Source organism: Onychomys torridus, chromosome 3 (assembly GCF_903995425.1).
Source record: "Onychomys torridus chromosome 3, mOncTor1.1, whole genome shotgun sequence".
Classification (NCBI taxonomy): Eukaryota; Metazoa; Chordata; class Mammalia; order Rodentia; family Cricetidae; genus Onychomys; species Onychomys torridus.
Window position 1 is genome coordinate 127,903,154 of NC_050445.1, and position 10,787 is coordinate 127,913,940.

The 10,787-nt window shown below is 45.9% G+C and overlaps 1 pseudogene; it reads right to left on the minus strand.

Annotated features, from left to right (window-relative positions):
- LOC118580133 lies at positions 1-4,418 on the minus strand (annotated as a pseudogene).
- Between the last annotated feature and the right edge of the window lie 6,369 nt (positions 4,419-10,787).

Consider the following 10,787-nt stretch of genomic DNA (forward strand, 5'->3'; position numbering starts at 1 on the left):
CTAGTCATCCTGGCCTTCATCCTCCTCTCCTTCCCTTTCATCTTCATCCCCTTCCTCATCAATATCTCCCAAGCCTTCCTCTTCTTCATCATCCCCATCATCATCTTCTGCCTCTCCTCCTTCATCATCCATATCAGGAACCAAATAGTACTGCAGGGGGGTTGGCCAAACACCATCTCTGATGACCTCTCCTAACTCAGCTGCACCTGCATCAGCACGGTCAGTCAACTGGTAAAGCAGCTCCGGCTCTTTGGCCGCCTCTTCCTGCTGGCCTTACTCTGCCTTTGACTTGAGTGTTTTGTCAAATCCTTTCCAGATTTCCATTTGATTTCAGTGGGCTTTGAAGATTGGTCACCACCTCATTCAGATGGAATTCTTTGGAGAGTTTATTTTCAAAGTGAGGATTTTCATCAGAATAAGAATCTTTTCTGTAACAGGATTAAAGTCTTCCCATTCTGTCACTTCAGCTCTGGCCAAGTAATGCAGAGCTTCTGCGTCTTCCTCTCAAGCAGTGCAGACACTTGTGACAAATGTTGTTACCCAAAAACTTTCTTTTCCTCCCTTCAGCAGGCTGGCAGAGGCCAACTTGTCCTCCAGATTGGGGCAGGAGCTGATTTGGGTTTCTTGGGCTGAGGCAGGGGCGCAGGTTGCCATTTCGGGGCCATGGAATGAGGGAAGAGGCAAGGAGCCAGAGGCCAGAGGCCTGATGTGTGTGTGTGTGTGTGTGTGTGTGTGTGTGTGTGTGTGTGTGTGTGTTAACCATGAGCTTCAAAACCAGCAGCAGACAAGCATCTTTAACCCTGGCACTCAGGAGGCTGAGGCAGGAGGGTTTTGAGTTCAGACTGAGCCTCTCTAACCCAAACATAGGAGCTGGCCTGCTCCTTGTAGAGAAGACCAAAAGAGCACTGGATTTGGGGGGGCTTCAGCAAAGACTGATTAAGTTCTTCAAAGAGCAGGAGGTCTCAAGTGTAGAAAGGAAAAGACTTGGAATCCACATAGCCTGGAAGAGAGCATGGGGCATCAGGAATGTTGTCTAAACCGTAATAGGCTGTGAAGAGTGGACACTTTTGGGGCACAAAACACATGACCAGGAGACCTGGTCATTGCTAATGCTCATGTCAGATGTGGTGTTCTGGGTTCCTGTGGCTTCACCTGGGACTGGGCTGTGTCTAGACACTAGGCATCTCAATTTTTTGATGGCTCAGTTATTTCCGTTACATCTAGCTGCTATATATTGAGCCCAATGGAGTGTGGTCTAGACACTGGGCATCTCTCATAGGGCTGCCCTGGATGCTGCTCCATCAACACCACCAACCAGACTGTCCTCTTCTGCAATACAGTTCAACCAATAACTCAGGCCAATGCTTCACACTGTGTCCCTTTCTGCTCTATTTCTTATGACCAGATGTTTCCCTGAAACTGACTAGATCAAACCTTAATGTGTTTGTTTTCCACAGCCGCTTCCTGCTTGTCTTTTTTTAAAAAAGATAGGTTCTCACTCTGTAGACCTGGCTGTCCTGGAGCTTGTCTGACTCTGGCTACAGAATTCTGGGATTTAAGGCATGCACCATTATGCCCAACCCTGCTTGTCTCTAAACTCAGCCCAAGCCCGCCTTTGTCACCTCCAGGGCAATCAGTTCCAGTAAACTTTACAAGCATATGCGCATGTGGCTGCATTTTCCTCCTTCCCGTCATCCTTTCCAGTCTCTTTCTTTCCTTCCTTGTAGATGGCATGTGTATGTTCAATTTTGAATTGTTTATTGCTAGTATATATAAAAATATAATTGTGATAAGTGTGGTTGAAACACACTCTATTCCTAGCATGTGGGAAATAGAAGAAGGATTTTTGCCAGTAGTCTATGGTGGAGTCATCCTTGTGGAGTCCTGGAAACTTCCCTAGCATTCTGTTTCTCCCTATTCCCATGTCTTCATTTATCATGGTATCTCTTTCCTTGTTCTCCCACACTGTCCCTGTTCCAGCTTGAACCTCCCATTCCCCTATGTTCTCATCCCTCATCCTTTGCCGTCCATTAACCCTCCTCATCCCCAGTTTGCTTATGTAGATCTCATCTATTTCTTCTTCGCTGGGTGACCCATGCATCCTTCCTAGAGTCCTCCCTGTTAGCTAGCCTGCCTGGAGCTAAGGGTTACAGTCTGGTTATCCTTTGCTTTACATCTAGTATCCACTTATGAGTGAGTACATACCATGCTTGTCTTTCTGAGTCTGTGTTACCTCACTCAGGAGGATATTTTCTAGTTCCATCCATTTGCCTGCAAATGTCATGATGTCATAGTTTTTCTCTGCTGCGTAGTACTCCATTGTGTATATGTGCCACATTTTCTTAATCTGTTCTTCTGCTGAGGGCCATATAAGTTGTTTCCACGTTTTGGCTATTATGAATAATGCTGCTATGAACATAGTGGAGAGGATATCTGAACTGGCCAACTCTGGTGATCAGATGGCTGAATATCCTGTCATCATAGAGCCCTCATTCAGTGACTGATGGAAGCAGATGCAGAGATCCATGGCCGGGTGCCAGGCTGAGCTCCAGGAGTCCAATCGATGAGAGAGAGGAGGTATTCTCTGAGTAAGGGACATCGAGATAATGATGGGAAAATGTTCAGAGATGACCAGCCAAACTAGTGGAAAGGCGTGAACTGTGGACCAATAGCTGAGGAGCCCCATGGTACTGGACTAGGCCCTCTGGATAAGTGAGACAGTTGTTTAGCTTGAACTGTTTAGGGGCCCCCAGGCAATAGGATCAGACCATCCCTGGTGCATGAACTGGCTTTTTGGAGCCCATTGCCTATGGTGGGGCACTTTGTACAGCCTTGGTGCAGGGAGGAGGGGCTTGGACCTGCCTCAACTGAATGTACCAGGCTCTGCTGACTCCCCATGGGAGACTTTGCCTTAGAGAAGGTGGGAATGGGGGTGGCTTGTGGGGGAAGGCTGGGGCGTGGGAGGAGGGAAGAGAGGGGGATCTGTGGTTGATATGTAAAATGAATAAAAAATCTCTTAATAATAATAATAATAATGAAGTACAAGATTAAACTCAGCTACATAGCAAGTTTGTGGCCAATTTGGGTTATATGAGGCTAAATCTCCAAAAAAAAACCACAAAGATTGATTTGTATGTTGCCTTTTTAACCCTATGACTTTGCTAAATTTTCTTGGTTATTGGTACATAACTGTGAGTTCTTTGGAATTTTCCCTACGGGCAATAATGTTTTCCACAAAGAACAATTTTTATTTCTCTTTCTCAATATGTATGCATTTCATCTCTCTATTATTATCTATTTACTTATTTATTGGGGGGATTTATTTGGAGGTGGGGATAGTATCTTATACAGTAATACAGACTGGCTTACAGCTCACTATGTAGCTGGCACTGAACTCACAACAACCCTCCTGCCTCAGCCCCTTGAACGCTAAGATTACAGATATAAGCCATCTGTTTGGTCACACCTGTCTCTTCTTTCTCTTGTCTAATTATGCCATATTGGATCTCTACTCTGATTTTGAATGGAAGTGGAAGTGGATACTATTATTTCTCTCCCTCCATCCACCCCACCCCCATCTTAGAGGGAAGGCCTGCGGACTCAGTCTAGTTGAGGGAGGTGCTGGCTGTGTGTCTCATAGAGAGCCTGAGGACATAGCTCAGTTGGTAGAGTGCTTGCCTACCATGCATGAAGCTCTGGTTTGAGTCTATCACTGTATAAAAATGGCCATGGCACTACTAAGACGACTATGAACACACCACAGAGGATTCTTACCCCAAACAGGTGGCAATGGATAGCGAGACCTGTCTGTTGGACATGTCGGACACTGGTGTACAAGAGGGGTAGAGTGCCATGAGAGGCAATACACAGGACAAGTGAGGGCTCCCTCTGCAGAGCTGTCACCAACAGGCAGCAAATCATTTGCAGACATTAACCTCTACAAGGAGCAGATCAGCCAGTGAAAGACTCTGATGGCCTACAGATGTGTGAACAAGGACCTTTGACACAAAGTAAGGCCATGAACTGGCCAAGAGTTCTGAGATGCCACTCTCTTGGCCAAGACAAGCAAGCCATGGGAGCACCCCTTCACTGATAAGGGAGACAAGCCAGTACCAAATGAAAATCATCCACATCAGCCATGGTGGCGGCACTCCAGGCTGTGTGGGGTTGCTCCTGAGTGATGGAGTGAGATACACAGGGAGCTCTGTCATCAGAAAAAAGACACCTGCCCTGATACGCTCTTTCTAGCTTTGGAGAGGCATCGCGCTGCTCTCTTCACCTTGGATGAGCTCCCGGGATATCCCCAAGTCTCTATGGATGAGCACAACCATCTCCTCATGGAACTTCCTCACTTGCTTTCCGATCAGATAAGTGCACCTGTTACTCCCCAGGAGTTTTCTCACTTGGGTGTCCCCCATGCCCCAAACAGACACCTCTGCCAGCCAGATTTGTCATCCAAAGAGCCGATTGCACTCTGATGCAGAGAACCAAGCTCTAGACAAGAAAACCTGTTGAAAATTGGTCCTTACACTCTAAAATATCAGCTGCTGGTGATTTTTTTTTCTTGTGGCTGACCTTGGACCTATGCTAATTTTTGGGAAAATGTCACAAACTACTGCTTTGCTGACAACATAATTCATGTTGCTGATTGGTTTGTTTGTGGTGTGACCAGCTATATTCTAGGTCAGAAAAGGACATCAGATCCCCTGGAACTGGAATTACCAATTGTTGTGAGACCCTATATGGATACTAGAAATTTAACTGCAAGAGTAGTAAGTATGCTTAACTATGGAGCCATCTCTGCAGCCTCTATTTTATTTTTAATTATGCGTCTATACATGTGGCTGTGTATGGGTATGTGTATGCAAACACCAAGGACATCAAATCACCCAGAGATGGAGTTACAGGCAGTTGTGAACTGATTGACCTAGGGTGCTGGGAACCAAACTAGTAGTGTCCTTCAGAAAAGCAGTGCATGCTCTTAACCATGGAGCCTTCTCTCCAGCACCTCAATACATTCTATTCAACATTCTAGTAGCAAGGAATCATTTAATGGCCCCCATGCTGGGAGGGCACTAATTGACTTTCAGTGTATTTGAAACACAAATATATAGGGGAAATGTGGGGGGGTATCAGAGGATGCCTCCTGGGAAGATGGCATTTGAATTGGCAGCCACTAAAGAAAGAAGATTGATTCTTTTAGACCAATGTTTCTCAGCCTTCTTAATGCTGTGATCCTTTAATACAGTTCCTCATGTTGTGATGACCCCCCAACCACAAAATTATTGTCATTGCTACTTCATAACTATAATTTTGCTACTGTTATGAATTGCAATGTAAATATCTGATATGTGACCCCTGTGAAAGGGTCGTTTGATCCCCAAAAGGGTCTCAACCCATAGGTAGAGAACCACTAATTTAGACCAAATGGATAATATGGACATAAAAAGAGATAATCTTGAAAGGAGGAAAAGAAATGGTAGGTGGAGTTGGAAACAGGGGGTCACTCTGCCTTGTGAATCAGTCAAGGCCTTCCTGTGCAGCAAAGGGGCTGGGTCAACACGTCCAGCATCTGCCAGGGCCCACACAGAGATAATGTCTTACGTTGTATAAATCTACATTTGATTTTTTTTTTAAGCTTATTGAGGTTTCTGCACCATTTCAACACAGGTGGGCAGTGATCCGTGCACAAAGCAAGCAGGTCAGAAGACTGATCACCCTGGGAAGCACTCTGTTTATCCACAAACACCTCCCCCCACGCACAGTGTTGGAAACGGAGAGCCAGGTGACATGTCGGGAGGGTTGGCTGTGCCACCTCCTGGTGATGCTTCTCTCAACCCTCTCACCCTCCTTTGTTCTTTTCCTTGGTGTTTCTACAGCTCTGGGTAGGCTCAATTCTCTGTGAGAAAGGCACTACCAGAGATCCTGTCAAGGCGTCTCTTTGGGCAGATGTTTGCACCCTACCCAGATATAATCCAGGCCGTTCCAAATCCAGGAAGAGAAACAGGGATAACAGAAGTTAAGTGTTGGCTAGTTTTATGTCAACTTTACACAAGCTGTAGTCTTCTGAGAGGAGGAAACCTCCGTTGAGAAAATGCCTCCCTCAGTAAGATTGGGCTGTAAGCAGACACGCCTGTAGGGCAGCAGTTCTCAACCTGTGGATCTTGATTCCTTTTGGGGTCCAATCACCCTCTCACAGGGGCCACATATCAGATATTTATATTACGGTTCATAATGGTAGCAAAATTATAGTTATGAGGTAGCAAAGAAATAATTTTATGGTTGGGGATCACCACAGCGTGAGGGTGTATTAAAGGGTCGCAGCAATAAGAAGGTTGAGAATCACTGCTATAAGTCATTTTCTGAATTAGTGACCAGTGTGGGAGGGCCCAGTTCATAGTGGATGGTGCTATCCCTGGCCTGGTGGTCCTGGGTTCCCTAAAAAAGCAGACTGAACAAGCCATGGGAGTACCCCTTCACGGCCTCCGCATCAGCTTCTGCCTCCAGGTTTCTTCCATTCTTGAGTTCCTGTCTTGACTTCTTTGCTGGTCAACTGTGATGTGGAAGCCTAAGCCGAATAAACCCTTTCCTCCCCGAGCTGCTTTGGTCATGTGTGTTTCATTGCAGTAATGATAAGCCTGACTAAGACACGTGGCTTGATATTGCTGTTTCTGGCTGTCATTTGAAGGGATGCTTAAGAGCTGGGAGTGTAGCTTGGTGATAGAACACTTGTCTAGCATGCATGAGGCCTTGGGTTTGACCTGAGCAAGCCCCAACTACCGAAAGTACTAAAAATGTCCTTTTTTCACATAACCCAGTGTGCCTCACAATTTCATATTCAATTAAAAAAAGGTTTGTGGACTGACGAGGTGGCTTTGGGGGTAAAGGCACTTGCCACCAAGGCTGCCAAACTGAATTTGATCCCTCAAGCCCACATGGTGGAAAGACAAACTGTCCTCTGATCTCCATACATGGACCACAGCACACACATGCTTGCACATACAGATCCCAATTTCTGAATGAATAAATAAATGTAATTTTTTTTGTTTTGTTTTTTGGAGCTGAGGATTGAACCAGGGCCTTGTGCTTGCTAGGCAAATGCTCTACCACTGAGCTAAATCCCCAACCCTAACAAATGTAATTTTAAAATAGTTTAAAAAGTGGTTTCCATGGTGGCTACTTGCATCAGGCTCAAGTTCTGAGTTCCAGCTCTAGATCCATTTACAGGTGCTGCTAGCATAGGCCACACTCTTGCTGCAAAAGCAACCCACCCTTCACCCAAGAAAACAAAAGTTGTAGGCAATGTAGCCGTATCTTCAGTTAACATTTACAGGGAATTTTGAATGCTTCACTTACAGTGTAACATTTAATTGGCAAGTCAAAATTTGGTGAGTGGTACTGTTTTCGTATTCCCTAAATCACTTACTTAGACACATACCTTATGTTTGTGTAGAATGAACAAAACTCTGGATTCACTCTCCAGCATAGCCCCTTCTCTCTCTCTCTCTCTCTCTCTCTCTCTCTCTCTCTCTCTCTCTCTCTCTGTGTGTGTGTGTGTGTGTGTGTGTGTGTCTGTGTGTGTGTCTGTGTGTGTCTGTGTCTGTGTAATAAAATGAACGCTCACTGATGATCCAGTAGGGTTAAGCCCAGGGTATGTCAGAGTTACCATCTGCTTTGCCCAAAGTCACTTAACAAGTGATTCTGTGCTTTGTAGCTGTGCAGTCAGCAATCCTGCAGACAAGGAGACTCGGGTAGGGCAGAGAACTCACCTATCTTGCCCAAGGTCCTACAGGGAGGAAGTAGCTCAATCCTTGACTCATAATTCCTCAAGTTCAGCCTCATCTTCCTGGCCTGACCTCATTTGGCATTTGGTCCAGGAGTGGTGGTAGTGTCCTCCCTTCAAAAGAAGATGTGTACTCCACCTTTAGCCAAGGCTGCAGTTGCTAACACTTATCATTGTTCTCACAACTTAAAGCTGAAAAAGTAGCACAGGGTATATAATATCAGGGAGAGCTTGACTTTTCTTTTCTTTTTCTTTATTATGTAGCTATGGCTGTTCTGGAACTGATATGTAGACCAGGCTGGCCTCAAAGTCACAGAGATCTACCAGTTTCTGTCTCCCCAGTTCTGGGATTAAAGTCCTGTACCACTACACCCAGGCAAGTTTGACATTTTAACATTGCCATATAATGTTTTAATAAGTATTTGACAACTGCAGCACACACACACACACACACACACACACACACACACACACACACACACAGTTGTTGATGAGATAGCACCACAGGTAAACAAACACTTGCCTCTCGAGCCTATGGACCTGAGTTCGATTCCTCAGACCCACACAAAGGTGGAAGGAGAGAACTAACTAGGAAAAGTTATTCTCCACCTGTGTGTCATGGCGTGTACACCCACTCCCACATCCGATGTACTTATGGACACACATAGTACGTAATAATTAAAAAGTAAAATGAAAATTTAAGAAATGAATGAAAAGAAGCTCTAAGCATGCACAGTACCCGCTGTAACTCCAGCACGTGGAAGGAGGGCTGAAACAAGCTTGGGGCCAGCCTGAGACACATTGTGAGTTCAAGGCAAGAGGGCTACGTAAAAGACCCTAACCAAAACCCAAACAAAATAACAACAGAAGAACCTTCAATATTCGGTTAGCACAGGTTCTAAATGAAAAAGGTTAGATCCGTACTCCATCCACCTACACTTGTTTTTGTTAAGAATCTCTCCCGCCTGCTTTTGCTGTTAGGTAACACAAACCCACCCGGAAAACTAAAAGCCACAGTTCTGAACAGCTGCCTACTTAAACTGACACACCAGCAGGGGAAGACATGGCCTTTCCCCTGAAGAGATAATTAAGTAACTGGGCTGTTTGGGTTTGTGTCAACAGTCACCTGTCCCCTTGATCTGTACTTCAGCTAAGGTGCAGGACAGGCCTCAGAGGTCATGGGAGAAGGGGGCCAGGGCAAGGGAGAAATTTCAGTCCACCTTGAAGTGCCAAGTGTTTGTTTTCCCCCCGTCCGTCCACTCATCTGACTTCCTCTCTGGTGAAAATCTACCCTCCGTATTCCTTCATGAAAGTACCTTGGCATTCTCCAACTGCCCTTCCTCAAACTTCAAGGAACCCAGCCCGTGACCATTGCTTTCCAAACTCTTCTGGTGGCATCTTGGAGTCTGTTGGGTTCTGAGACACAATGTAAAGGATTTTTGTTGTTTCTGTGGCTTTATTGTTTTTGTTTTTGTTTTTGTTATTGTTTTTATTTGTGTGTGTGTGTGTGTGTGTGTGTGTGTGTGTGTGTGTGTGTGTGTGTTTTGTTGTTGTTTTTAAGAAGGTTTCTATGTGTAGCTTTGTGCCTTTCCTGGCTCTCGCTCTGTAGACCAGGCTGGCCTTGAACTCACAAAGATCTGCCTGCTTCTGCCTCCCAAGTGCTGGGACTACAGGTGTGCACCACCATGGCCTGGCTGTCTTATTTTTCAACGTAGCAACATGTATTTTCTGCAGGGTTACAGGAACTTGACATCTTTCACCCTTGGGATGGGGGGGGGGGCACCCTACCCCTGAACTGATTGCTTCCAATCTAAATACGACCTTGCTGTGTGATAAGGAAGTCACAATCACAGTCATGGTCACTGAAGGTCACAAGGTTTCCTTCTGCTCCTCAACCACTTCCCTTTTCGTTCCTCGCCTTGTGGATAGCATCAAGAACTGAAGAGCTAGAAGATTCCATGAATGCACGGGAGGCTTTTATCTGATTTAGGAGTCCTGTAGAGATTTCTATTAGCTTTAAAACCTCCCTCTCATTTTTCCTTTTGTTTCCCTCCATACCACTGGCAATGCAATGAGACCAGAAATTCTCTCCACCCAGTTTTGGTACCACCCCTAAATGCCACCCCCCCTCCCCTCACTCTCCCCACCCTCCCCAGACCCCACCTTTTCCCCACTCCCCACCCTCCCACCCTCCCCGCCCCACCACTTCCCCATACCCCCACCCCACAACCAGGAGCAGAGCCACTATCCTAGGAATTCTGACCACACTCTTTTTTTTTGTTTTGTTTTGTTTTTTTTGAGACAGGGTTTCTCTGTAGCTTTGGAGCCTGTCCTGGACTAGCTCTGTAGACCAGGCTGGCCTCGAACTCCCGAGTGCTGGGATTACAGGCGTGCACCACCACAGCCCGACTCTGACCACACTATTATTGATATAAATCAAAAGCACTTTTATCCTGATTAGTAAGTCAGGAATCTCAGAAATGAGCAAGGCTGTCACCAACAGCTTCCCACACAAAGAGGCTGTAGACACTCAGGTTGACTCTGTGGGACTCCAGGCTTCAGTTCCCTAGCTAGCGTAATCATGAACCAAATGAGACAGTTGCCATTGCCTTTTCGTTGTTGTTTTTGGAGACAGGGTTTCTCTGTGTAGCCCTTGCTGTCCTTGAACTCAGAGATCCAGCTGCCTCTGCTCTCCAAATGCTGGCAAGAAAGGAGTCAGTTGCCATTACAATTGGAAGATGATACTGAAGCAAGCAAGGACCTACTCCAGTTAGACCTCACTGACTGAAACAAGGAAGCAAGGAATTTTGTTCACAAATGCACTGGCTTGGGGCATGGAAGACAAACTTCCAATGGTCTGATCTTTCTTCTCGTAGAGTCAAGGGCAGAAGAGACGTGCCTGATCCTGGCCTTCACAGTTTCTGGTCACTTCAGGCAGCAAAAGCCCCTGGGATTCTGCCGACTCCAGTTGCCACCAAATTTATGACAATTTCATCTCTGTTCA